Source organism: Borostomias antarcticus, assembly GCF_949987555.1.
Source record: "Borostomias antarcticus genome assembly, chromosome: 14".
Classification (NCBI taxonomy): Eukaryota; Metazoa; Chordata; class Actinopteri; order Stomiiformes; family Stomiidae; genus Borostomias; species Borostomias antarcticus.
Window position 1 is genome coordinate 1,115,978 of NC_140247.1, and position 12,847 is coordinate 1,128,824.

Genomic DNA, 12,847 nt, shown 5'->3' on the forward strand with positions numbered 1-12,847 from the left:
CTCTCTCAAGCTCTCTCTCAAGTTCTCTCAACTATCTTTGAAATTGAGAGTTTAACATGTTTTTGAAAGATTTTTCAAGGTGCCCATCCACATCCATTGTATGACCAAAACGGTGGTAGAGCAATTATCAGACTTTCTCAAAAGTACTAGTTTTGTCAACGTTTTGATCTGAACCATTGTATATGATCATAAGTAACCTTAAAGGTACCCAATGTAGTTTTTGACCACTAGTATGCGCTCTAGAGCAAATTTGAGAAAGTGGTACCGAAAATCGCGTACTACGTCATTGCGTCAATACACGGAGCACATAATAGTGACGTTTCACACATCTTTGTTGTTTTCAAAACATTAGCTGAATATCATTTTGCGAAGAAATTACAAGGTAGGAAAGACATTCAATTAATTCAACATGTTTATTAGACTACAAGGAACCATATAATCGAGGAATTTCGAAAATAAACAAACAACGGATTGTTTTGATTCACGTTTCGTTGGGTACCTTTAAAACAGGGCTAAACATGCATTTCCCCTTTACTACTCCTTTAATGAAAATGACCATAGCACAACATCCTATGCATAATAATCAGTGGTGTGGCGCTCAATAACTTGCTGACAGTTTATCATTCACAATTGGAAAGCCCGTTCATTTCACGTTGAAACTGAAACTGAACAAACTGAAAGTGTTCCATCTCACCGAGTCGCCTCGGGGCCGGGGGCGGGGGGTTCGCCCAGGGTGGCATATAAGCTAGAAACACTACTGATAATAATAATGCATTTAATGTATATAGCGCTTTTCACAATACTCAGAGTGATCATTTGACAAAAATGATTTGCCTTTTCCAGAAATGGACAGAGACGTGATATATTGTAAATAACTGGAATTAACTTTATTCACATACATGGAAATGAGTTGATGTGTAGGCATAAAGATTAAATGATAAACTGTCATTCAGCAATTCAACTATAATTAGCCTACTGGTAATACATCTCTGCACTGGCCTGTGAGCCCCCTGAGCTCGGCGGGTTAGCCGCGAACTTCATGCCGCAACGAGCGATCTCGTCTCTGGGTGGACAGCTGTTCAACTCGCCTGGGACCAGGTCCCCTGGAGCTATTTTGCTTGGCTGCCCATCGCGCTGGCGTGAACAGAATGAATACCACCTACTAGCAAACAAAACATGTTCAGTCACAATTATACTGTTAAAACTAAGATGCCTGGATAAAAAAATATGTTTTCCAACGGATATATTTGACGAAAATATATTAATAAGCAAGCCGATTTTCATTGCTAACTCAGAGCGGGGAGAGCCACGGACGCGCGTTTGCATTTCACATCTATTCGTGGACTACAAGAACACATGATTGGTGCCTTGACTTGCCTTGACTGCGCATGTTAAAGGCGCCAATGACGCATTTTTTTTCAAAGATGGCGTGGTCCTATAGGGCTTCACTTTTTCAAGCAGTGTTGAATGGAGTGACCCTATCCAGTTCTATTAATACATCCGTGGCCGAGCCAGACAACACCTCCGGACACCTCGCTAAACACTACCTGTAAGGTTGACATCCAGCATTCTCCTTTGATGTGGTGTGATGCCAAGTGTTGTTTAAGCTTAGAATATTTAGGATAGGCTGTGTGATAATCTATGACAACATTATTTTCATTTCTGCTGTGTTTTCATATTGCCACATGTTTTTTTTTCCATCTATTATTGAATTGTGTTTTAATATTATTTTGATAATTGATTAGTATAACTTCAATAAATATTATTAACCTTTGATCACATCCTAGCATCATCACATGATCTTTAGGTCACTTGGTTGAGTCAAGACCTCCTCCTTCAGAATGAGATTGATAAATTAGACTATTGATGGTTATGTTTCCCTGTACAGAACAGGGTGGTGCCCCATACGAGCTGATTTTATGTATTAAATCCATATTCTTTCATATTTGTGATAACCGTGGTGTAATTATAAAGTATACCTAGTCATAGTCATATTTCCATTGCTACTGCTAAAAAGTGTTTGATGCTCACAATGTCCTAGGGGAGGACCACTAGACCTCCTGCCAAAGAACCACTAGACCAAAGTGCTACATAAGTGCTACATATAAGATAGTCTTCATGACTATTATGTGCATACTGTTGAGAGGTTACAGGCTGCAGGTTTCATAGAAGTAGTAGTAGTAGTAGTTGTAGTAGTAGTAGTAGTAGTAGTACTTTGTTGATCCCCTACCTACAGTACAACTACCTCTACAGCACTACTACTACTACTACTATTACTCTGTAAACCTGCACACGTTCATATGCACATTAGTAGCAGACTTTACTTGCTCCATCTATCAATCTTCAGATTGCCGACTGTGCTGCCTTTGCCAGCTCAACCGAACAGTCATGATCCAATTTTGTGTACTGTATTTGCCAATCATGTTTCAGTCAGAGTTGTTCAACGTCAACCATGTTGCCTTGAAATAATTCAGTAGCTCTTTAATATTGAAAGAGGTATTAGAAGGTGTGAGATTAGTATTTGTATTTGTGTGTTTACTGTGTCCTCAGAGGGCTTGTAGGGATTAGAGGCGTCTATACTGACTAGCAGGTCCCAGAGTGACCAAAGGCTCCACCGTATAACACTTTTCAGTATCAGTTAGTATCACAGATTGGAGACGGTGAATATTTCAGTGAGAAGAGCTGCATTTGCAGTCATACCAGAGATAGGGACAGGTTAAGAGGGCATTGGCGTGCCAGCATCCAGGAGAGTCTTTAAATAATTTATCAGTTTTTGTTCTTCTGTCTTTTGTTAATGGGCCTCAATGTTAATCCCATTTGATGTGCTAAATTCAGTAACAGTAAACTATTGGAGAATTTGTTTAATATGTGCAAGAAACACATCCAATATTCATACAAGGTTACTCTGGAATTATAATCACAGACACACACACACACTCACACACACACACATATATCTAATTTATTTATTCACTTTCAAGAATCATGGCAGAATTCTCACTCAAACAAACTATGGTAGGAAAGAATATGGATTGATTATTTTTAACTAAAGGTCAAACAATCAACAAACTATTTTCTCCTTACCTCACCTAGTACATTCTATATTAAAGTATGATGAACAGGTAAACATACTCATAAATCTTTCTTGGTGTCTCCCCTACCAGTGCAAATCATTATGCTTGTTTCACTGCCCGATGACATTGGTCTTTTGTGTTGGCACCTCATAAAAAAGGGTTCTTTAATGGAACACCAGACAGCCAATATGACTGAAAAATAAACAGCATTTTTGCTGTTTGTATACCTGTATAAAGTATATAGCGCATATTCCAGCTATGCCTATTGCTTTTATGGGTTTGGGTGTCTTATTTTCAGTTTATTATCAGCCAGCTGAAGTGTTAATAAAACTGCAGTTTATCAGAGAATCCACTAGGACTGAAGTCCATCCACGGGGAGTTGTTTTAACAGCAGGTGAGCTGCTGTTCCTCCCGGGGAAGGGCTGCCCGCACCGGGACCTAGCCATCACCATTAAAGACACAGTGGTGACCCCGACTCGGATTGCGAGGAATCTGGGTGTGACCCTGGATGACCAACTGTCGTTTTCCGCACATGTCACATCCGTCACACGTTCCTAAAGATTCATGCTCTACAACAGGGGTGTCAAACTCAAATACACAGTGGGCCAAAATGTAAAACTTGAACGCGGGCCAACATTGAACAAATGACAATTTTAATATGGACCCAAACAAGTTTTGCTTTAACATTGAATATGCAATTGAAATTATCACTTTCGCTTTTGGTGCGCATCAATGGTGTGCACTAACATATGTGAATACGCCCTCAGACACAAGTGTTGGTGCTCCATCTGCTCAGTAGAGAAGCTTGTAAAACCCTCAATGTCCTACAGCCAGGCAGACAGACAGACAGCCAGGCAGACAGGCAGGCAGACAGGCCGGCAAGAAGGCAGACAGGATTAAATGAACAGGAACAGAGCAAATACAGCGGCCGGCTAGGTCAACACAGGTGTCTCTATCACAGTGAGACGTTACATAACGTAAAGCTTCTGTTTTCTGCCTTTCTTTTCGCCATTTTTAAGAAGGGGTAACACGGTTACAGTTGTAGTATGAGATTGCTATGACTACTGTCACAGAAGAGAGGGCGTTTCTGGGTCCTGTCTTGATTGACGCGGCAAAACAGCAGAGCATTATGGGATTTGTAGTATTAGCGGTGAATGCGCTGTATAATACTGGCGGGCCAGCTCTAGTAGTCATTTGGTCAAATTTCTACGTTAAATGCAATTATTCTTAGTCGCTTTGGATAAAAGCGTCTGCTAAATGACTGTAATGTAATGTAATGTAATAACTAGGGGTGTAACAATATTGTGTCACAATATATCGCGATACAGAAACGTCACAATACGTATCGTCAAGGTGAAAACAATATCGTGATATGTTAATGTTATATCAGTGAACGCTGGCTACACAACGCTGGTAACAAACACGTCTTTTGTCTCTAGGCCTATCCATGATATTACAACAATGAAGCTCTCAATTCAGTGTATTGGAGTAGAAATGTGGAGAAATGCACTTGGTGTGAACAGCAGCACTACTGCAACGCTTCACACCTGCCCTTAGTGTATCATATTGTTATCGTCAACCCTGCCAGTGAAAATTGCTATATAAATAAAATGTACTTACTTAGTTATTACAGTCATTCACACATGATCATGTTAGTTTGACGAGTCATGCAGAACTCAAGAGAGTTAACCATTACATGTCTCCAACTAGGACAATTACTGTATTCTCAAAGGCAAAAAGGAAAGAAAAAACAACATGAATCCAGCATTAGCAGTGTTAAGTCTCCAGTGAATTTAATGTGAATGTGTGCATATATAAATAAGTATGTATGTTATTAGTAGGGTCACACAGTGCTTCACAAAACATCAATAAATAAAAACAATTGCAAAAAGCACAAAAAAAGGACAAAGAAACATAAAAACGCAGGAGGCTAGACAAAGGCTAGTCTGAAAAAATGAGTCTTTAGCTGACTTATAAAAGAGTCAACAGAGGCCACAGAACATACTGTAGGTCCAATTGAAGGTCGTTCCACAGCCTAGGAGCCACGACTTCAAAGGCTCGGTCACCTTTAGTCTTTAGCCTTGAGCGGGGGACAACCAACAGGCCTTGGTCACCTGAGAGACCTGCTTGTGATGTAGGGGTGGAGCAGGTCACAGATGTACGCAGGTGCCAGACCATCCAGAGCTCTAAAAGTGATGACAAGTACCTTAAACTGGATCCTAAAACTGATGGGGAGCCAGTGTAAGGAGGCTAGGATGGGAGTAATGTGACAGGACGTTCTGGACCTAGTCTCTAGCCTTGCAGCAGTGGTTTGGACCATTTGCAGATGGTCCAAGGATGCCTTGCTTAGGCAGGTGAAAAGAGAATCATAGTAGTCCAAACAAGAAGATACAAATGCATGAATAATCATTTCCAGCTCCGCTTGGGACACCACAGCCCGGAGTTTAGCAATATTTCTAAGATGGAAAGAACAATTTTGTGTCAGTGACTTAATATGATGATCAAAGTGCATTGCCTGATCAAAAATAAGACCAGGGTTTCTGAGATTAGACTGTACAGTTGTAGAGAGGAGTCCCATACATTGAGTAACTTTAGCGGTGACATTCTCTGAACCAATAAGAACCTCAGTCTTAATGTGGTTTTCCAAACTGGTTACTGTTGGATACTGGAATCAGCAAAGCTTCAACTTATAGAAAGACAGTCATTTAGACCAGACGATCAAGAAGAGTACAGGGACGTGATCAAGAGATTAATTGAATTGTCTGAGGAGAACCAGCTCCAACTCAACATCAGCAAGACCAAGGAACTGGTGGACTTCAGAATAAACAAGAGGCCTCCAACCCCCATCACCATCCATGGGGAGGAAGTTGAGATGGTGGACTCACTGTATGAATAGAAGTTCCTAGGAGTGCACCTGAACAACAAACTGGACTGGACTGACAACACTGAGGCCCTCTACAGGAAAGGACAGAGCAGACTGTTCTTCCTCAGGAGGCTCAGTTCCTTCCACGTGTGTAAGTTATACCAGTCTGTTGTAGCAGCACACTGTTCTTTGCCGTTGCCTGCTGGGGAGGCAGCATCAGGTCTGGGGAGACAAACAAGCTGTTAAGGAGGGCCAGCTCTGTTGTGGGGTAACAATTGGACAGCCTGGAGTCTGTGGTGGGGATGAGGAGGAGGATGAGGGACAAACTGAAGTCTATTCTGGACAACCCCTCCCATCCCCTCTATGACGAGCTGTGGCAGATGGGGAGCACTTTCAGTCACAAGCACATTCCACTCAGGTGTAATACATACATACATGTATGTATGTATGTATGTATGTATGTATGTATGTATGTATGTATGTATGTATGTATGTATGTATGTATGTACATGGGTCAATGACGTATATGTCAGTTTTTTGTTGTTTTTCAAAAATTGTATTCAAAATAAAATAATGCATTTTGGGTGGTTATATTTCTGCCAGTCTACACATGGATATATAAACTTGTAATTATTAAAAAATGTACACTTTTCGAGTGGGCACTCAGTGTTGTACTGAATGACATGGGACACTTACATCATTGACCCATATATGTGTACTCCTAGACATTTCTATTTATACAGATCTTGCTGTAATTTTTTTCCACAGCTGAAATGCCAGTTTTCCTCCTAGGGCAGGGGTGTCCAAACTTTTTGCAAAGAGGGCCAGATTTGGTGAGGTGAAAATGTGTGAGGGCCAACAATTCAGCCTGACATTCCTCACAGGGAACACAAATAAATCTAAACAAATTTTACCAAGTCACTCATTTCATATTTGCCTTTTTTTATTTTACATTACATTACATTACAGTCATTTAGCAGACGCTTTTATCCAAAGCGACTAACAATAATTGCATTTAACGTAGGAAGAGCCAATGTACTACTACTTGCCAGAACTCACAAGTGCATCTTCTTTCTAAAACAAACAAGTGACTAAGAGCATAATCTAGTGCTGAAGGCAAAGTGCAAGAATCACAATCTAAAGTACAGTGCAATATAATATAATAAGTGCTTAGGTGGGAGGATTGTTGTTATTTTAAGAAGCTTAAACATGTCTTAGGTTCATTTGAAACATGACATATTATTGGCAATTAAATGTAAAATGTTAAAAATTAAAAAGGTCCACTTTTTGTGAAAAATAGTCCACTTTTGAGAAACAAGGTCACTTGTGAGAAAAAAGTCCACTTTTTGTGAAAAATGGTCCACTTTTGAGAAACAACGTCACTTGTGAGAAAAAAGTCCAGTTTTGAGAAAAAAAGTTGCAGTGCATTTATAACTGTGGTTTTGATAGTCACAAAACAAAATGTATTCACTGAGATTTTAGAATTTAGTCGTCTCAGATGACAGATGACTTGCCTGCACTAATGTGAAGGGTGATACTGAGATCTGGACTGCAGTACATAGGTCAGGTCTGGCTCAAAGGCAGTGGTTTTGATGCGCAAGATGTCACGCAGGTGAGAGTCAGTTAGTCGTGTCCTCACACAGTTCTTGTTAAAGTTCATAACCGAAAAGGTCTGCTCACACAAATACGTTGAGCCAAACAAGCTCAGCATTTTCTTAGCAAATGTTCCAATCTCTTGGAACCTGCCTTCATCCAGCTGGCGGTAAAAGTCCGCAAGAGAGAGCTGTTGGTGACGACTGCGGCACTCGGCATCACACTGCAGCTCAATGAGCTCCAGCTGCAGGTGGTCCGGAGCATCATCAGGGTCCACGGAGAAAGGAGAGGAAAAAATCATGATCTCCTTCTCAATAGCTGCAAAATCCCGAAAGCGTTGTTGGAACTCCTCAGCCAGAGATGAGATGTCTGCTGCATACCTCCTTGTTTGCTCGTTGATATTGCTCTGTGGAAAGCTGGTCATGATTTCCTGCAGCGCCGGGAAGTGTGTGGTATTGGGCTGCGTTTGTGACAGGTGCCTTTGGAAAAGTTGCAGCTTGGTTCCAAAGGCTTTGATGTGTGAATACAGTTGGCTTACCACTGCATTTGGCCCCTGAAGGCTAGTGTTCAGCACGTTCAGGTGCTTTGTTGTGTCAACTAAAAAACCCAAATCAGCCAGCCAAACTGGGTCACATAGTTCTGGGATTGATTGTCCCTTTTCTGTCATGAACTCTCCGATTTCCTGCCTAAGAGAGTAGAAGCGCTGCAGTGCAGACCCACGACTGAGCCATCTCACGTCGTTGTGATAGACAACATCTCCGTATTCAGCCTGGATGTCAATTAGAAACTGTTGAAACTGACGGTGGCACAGGGCTTTGGAGCGAATATTGATAGCTTTTATTACCGGTTTCATAACATGATCATATTTGAGATGTTTGGCACATAGAACTTGCTGGTGAATAATACAATGAAGTTTTACAGCTTTACCTCCTTGTTCGACGACTTTGTTACAGATACGGGTTGATAATCCAGTCCGGTCGCCAGCCATGGCAGGTGCGCCATCCGTAATAATCCCAGAAACTTTATCCCACGGGAGTTTCATGTCATCTACGGCGGAGCAAACAGAAACGAATAAATCTGTTCCTCTTGTTTGGTTTTTAAGGCTCTGGAGGTCAAGTAGCTCCTCAGTCACGTTCATTTCACTGTCCACTCCTCTCAAAAAAATAAGTAACTGAGCGGTGTCAGATGCGTCCGTGCTTTCGTCGCAAGCTATGGAAAAAAAGTCAAACTCCTTTCCTCTGGCCACCAACTGTCTCTTAATATCGGATGAAACATCTTAAATTATCCGTGCCACAGTGTTACGAGCCAGGCAAACATTGGCAAACTCTTGCTTCTTCTCAGGACCGATTTTCTCCACCATTGTCATCACGCAGTCTTTGATAAATTCACCCTCGGTAAAAGGTTTGCAGTGCTTAGCAATCAGCGTTGCCACCTCGTAGCTCGCCTTTGTGGAATTTTCATTTGACTCTCGGGCTCTTGTGAAAAATCGCTGCTGTGACGTTAAACCGGCTTCCAGTTGCTTCAATTTTTCGCTGCGTTCGTTCCCCGTTAACTTGTCGTGCATGTCGGCATGTTTCGTCTGGTAGTGTCTCTTGACATTGTATTCCTTAAAAACAGACACAGTCTCTTGGCAAATTAGGCAGACACAGTTGTTTCGTATTTCAGTGAAAAAATAGTCCAATTTCCACTTGTCCTGGAAGTGCCGGCTCTCCCTGTCAACTTTCCTTTTTTTATTCGCGGTCGCCATTTTAGAAATTGGCCGGAAAGGGCATAGATATATGGGAAAGGGTCACACAGGGTTCGATAGCTTTTCTAGTGTGTATTTTATGCGCTGGTCAACAGTGGTGGCGGGCCACATATTATAGATTTTATGACAGAGGCTGCGGGCCTGATGAAATTTGGCCGGACTTTGGACACCCCTGTCCTAGGGGATCATTAAAGTACCTACCTACCTACCTACCTTCCTTCCTTCCTTCCTTCCTACCTACCTTCCTACCGACCTACCAACCACTGTCATAGTTTCCTAGGTAAAGAGAATAGTATGGCGGTTTAGGTTTTTCTTTACTGTTACAGTATGTGCTCACTCTATTTCCAAAGTATCAAAAATTATGCATTGGTTGTTTTCTTTTATCGAGGTCTGAATAAGATAGCCTGGAAGCCAGACTCATAGCGGGGGGAAAAATGACGATAGAGTCTGGACTACCAGCCGCCCAGGAGACTGCATTTTAACTGCTGCTCCACCCCCGGCTAGGGATGCCCCGATCCAGCTTTTTCACTTCCGATCCGATACCGATACGACAGCCTTGAGTTTTGGCCGATACCGATCCGATCCAAGCGGCGCGTAATACATAGGCTACCTTTTAATTTGTACTTTTACTTATTTTGTAGTCTGAAATGTTAGAAACGGCTTGATCAAGTGATATTACTCAAACAGAGAACAATTATACTTCCTCAGAGGTTAGTCAGAATAGTCCACAACAATTGGTATGAGAAACTGACCCATTTATTGTGAACGAATGGGTTAAATAAACAAACTTCAAACTTGAACATGAACATTAATAAATAAAAATATAGCTGCAAGTCAGACTCCACACACGTTGTGCTTTGGCCCCCTAATAAATAAAAAATAAATGATAACAACACAAGACATCTTCAACACTTTCGAACTTCTTTATGCATGTGGTGGATAGTTTTATCAACAATGTAATGACGGCTAGGCATAACATAGCGAGGTTCGAGGTGCTCAAGTAAACGCTTGAATCGGACATTACTCACTACCGAGAGGGGCTGGTCATCGAGTACAACAAACTGGGCTATTTTTTCTGTTATTGCTACTGACTTGGCGCTCTCTCGTGGGAATTTGTCCCGCTTTGCAAAGCTTTCTAACAACATTGGTTGTTTGAATGTTTGTTGTTTCCTCGTGTCGGCGGTCTTCTTGATGAACTCGTCGTGTAGTGTTTTATGATACTTTTGTAAATGCTTTATAAGGTTGGTCGTGTTGAACTTTATCGCATCGGTGCCACCATGTTAAACTTGTGCGTTGCAAGTTTTACACTCGGCTATTTTGTCTTTTACAGATTTTAATGAAAAGTAGTCCCACAAGGCTGACATCTCTCTCTCTACATTCGTCTATGTTGTTTTGGGCTGGAGCGCACTACTGGAATGTAGGCTACTGCGACTGCGTGGGTCGCGGAGTGCTGGGCTGGATAGAAATCCTGGGTCGGATTATACTGGATCAGAGTGCTTGGATCAGATCTTTCCATGCAGTCCGGCCTCATTCACAAACATAGTTAAGAATTTCTTAGGAAGCAATTACTCTTAAGCCCAGTTCAAATACAAGATTAGCAATGCGTCGAAACCGTTTTAGAATGTTGCAGAGGAAAATTGCAGAGGTGTGAATTACCCCATCGCAGGTCGGCTGAAGCCGGCTGATTGAGTCTCAAGAGAATCAACATGTCTAATTGCAATCAACAAGTTTTAGAATGTACCATAATGTCAGGGCCATTGTTAGGATGTTCTAACCAATCAGCGAGGGCACGCGAGGGCTAGTAGGCTACCGGTTAGTTAGGAACCAGTAACGGCTAGTTCACGTTAACAAGAGGCTACTGTACATTGATTTTAGAACAGAAAAGGCAGACGATTGCGGAATAGACTAAACAAATGCGGACAAAATATAATAATAACGGGTAGCTGGATAAGGAAATAGGTTCTCCGCTTGTTGCTTTGGTGTGAATAGTTCAGTTTTAGAATGTTGCAAAGCAGTTTTGGGTTACTGTTGCAGGTGGTTGCAAGTTGCAACCAGTCTCGTTACGAATCTTGTATGTGAACTGGGCTTTAAACTCCACTTACACCATTTACAAGAAGATTCTGGCATTCACGAATGTTCTTACGTGGACAATAAGAACAGAATAAGATTGACATTTTTAGAAGACACTTAAGAAGATGTTCAGGAATGGACTATTGATTGCTAAGAGTTATGTTTGCAAACTGTAAATGGCTTTGGACATGTACCTTGACTATGAGAAAATAATAGTCTAGTCGGTGTGGAAATTACTGTAATTTCAGTCAAGCTGGCAATCTAGGGTTGCTTTTCAGTGGGTCTTTAGAGACCCGACACAAAATGAGTCTCCCTCCCATTGCTTGGTCTGTCAGAAAAGCACTTGGAGGGATCCAGGGAGATCAGTGTGCTATTATCTTTTATCAGATGATGAATGATGTGGGAACATACTACCCTCGAATCTCCCTTTCCTCATCAGATAAACTCCTGTCCATATGCAATAGGCAATGGCAACAACTAACAGCAGGCCACGCGCCCCGAATGGTTTGCATCAGGCTAATCAAACTAAAGCAAGGCTGGTAATTGATCCATAAGTGCGAATTGGATGTGTGATTATTTCACCTATCATCAATAATTAATCCAATATGATGAAAATGAAAAACACATAGTTTGACCCTTCCCTGGACCTGTTCCATAGAGTAAAATGCCTCATTTTAAACTTGGCCTTATTGCACATGTTTATCGGTGAACCTGTCTGATCAGAGTCAATCTGATCACTTTTCTCTACAGTTCTGTTTGTCCCAATGATCCCTCCTTTCTTGTCCTCTCGGAGGAGGTGCCCCATAAACTGTCTCCCGCCACAACTTCAGAGATGAGGGAGAAGAAGTAGAATTTGACAAGAGTGTTCTCCTAAAATTGATATTGATTTTGCTGTTTGAATCTTTCCCCCAGGGGGTTAAGAGTCTAGAGTGGATCACAGCACAGTTTCAAAGGAAGGTCTTTCCACCCAAATTGGATTCAACGAGACAGCACTCTTCTCCCCAATGCTGATTCAGATACCTTTATTGTTACTGTATATCCTTTGTACATGTATAGGGGACTAAAATGATGGTGGTCTGGCTCCTCAACCTCATAGCAACAATGAGAACAAGAGAGAACAAGAACAACACAAGATAAGGTAACACTTTAGAATAGCCATTGTTAATAAACCATTTCTAAACCGTCTGTTCAACATTTACAATTATTACAACGTCAAATGATTCTCCAATGGTTTATAAGATCATTTATAAGGTATATGATAATGGTCTGCTCACATTTAATGAACATTTATAAATAACTAATCAACCAGTTTTAAATTATTTACTAAAGATTTGTTTAAGGTATGTGATAATGGTCTGCTCACCATTAGATTATTTTTCGTGTATTGTTATTGCTGAGGGGTGGATTTGAACCCTGGTCTCCCATGTGACAGACCTCTGACTAACCAGCTATGCCAAATTATATTAAAACTGGGTTACCTGGGCACTATATATACTTTAT